At 41.4% G+C, this 1,173-nt stretch overlaps 1 non-coding gene across 1 annotated transcript; it reads right to left on the reverse strand.

Annotated features, from left to right (window-relative positions):
- Nucleotides 1-594: 594 nt before the first annotated feature.
- LOC112058825 (U2 spliceosomal RNA) lies at nt 595-784 on the reverse strand. Its single transcript, XR_002888005.2, has one exon. It is a non-coding gene; the product is annotated as a U2 spliceosomal RNA (small nuclear RNA).
- Between the last annotated feature and the right edge of the window lie 389 nt (nt 785-1,173).

Raw genomic sequence — 1,173 nt, forward strand, 5'->3', positions numbered from 1 at the left:
CAAAGCACATGTTCTTACCCAAAATGGTAATCTGGTGGAGCAGATAAAATTATAATTATTTATTATGTGTATTACCATATCACCTAGGGGTTCTAGATATAGACCAGGAATCTGGCAGTATCTCACCAGCTATGTCTAGCAGCATGTCCTGGCTTGCTGCCCTGGGCCAAAGCCTTTCCCAGGCGCCTTCCAAGAACATCTTACCTTATGGCACGAATCTGGAAGATTTACCAAGCATCAAATTGCCCTGTATGCAGCTGGTATCTTTTGTAGCTAAGTCAGTGCAATCACACAGATGAAGTGTCCTTGCAGAGTCCATTCTGCAGTGTATCAGTGCCTTATGTCCTGAGGACTGAATATTCGCTACCTTACATTATCTGTCAATGTGCAATATTTCTTACGGTCTACACATTCAGAAGATAAAACTGATCCTTCCATCTCAGGCCCCTTCCTTGCCTCTGGGCCCGGAATTCTAAAGTTGGGAAGCTTCTTATATCTGTTCCAGAGATGAGTGGATGCAAGAAAAAGCAACAGAATTTTCAGTGGAACCTTCAGTCTAAGCACTGAAATACTGTCCTTAAACTTCTTCTTTTTTTTCTTTGCACTGTTCCTGGAGGCACTGCAATACCAGGTCCATGCATGGGGTGGACGGAGCAAGCTCCTATTCCATCCCCCTATTTAAAAAATCAATTTAATATACAGTCCTCAAATAAAGGACATATTAGATATTCAAATGATAAGAATAGATTTAAAAATGTTATTAAAACTAATGTCTAAAATTAAATATACACAAGTTAAGAGGGAAGGTACTGTACATCTGGGGTCCAGCTTGAGTTATGAGGGATTACAGGTATCAGTTACAAGGATCACGAGATACATACATATCACATAACCAGCATAGACCCAGATTGGGGGTGCAGGGATTTTGATCTTAACCTTCTTGTTAGGCAGAGACACCTAATGAGTTGATGGAAAACAGTTTCAACCAAGGATCAGTATCAAAAAGCAGGAGACCTCTCTTTCTGTCCTGTCAGTGGTGACAGACTGTGAAATACACGTGATTTTTTTTTAACAGCACATTCACAGGGTATGTCTACACTGCAATGTAAGCCCAAGGTTAGTGGGACTGGAGTCAGCTGACCTGTGTTAGGGAACCCTGGGATAGAGTGTCCA

The sequence above is a fragment of the Chrysemys picta genome, chromosome 3 (assembly GCF_011386835.1).
Source record: "Chrysemys picta bellii isolate R12L10 chromosome 3, ASM1138683v2, whole genome shotgun sequence".
NCBI classification, from domain to species: Eukaryota; Metazoa; Chordata; order Testudines; family Emydidae; genus Chrysemys; species Chrysemys picta.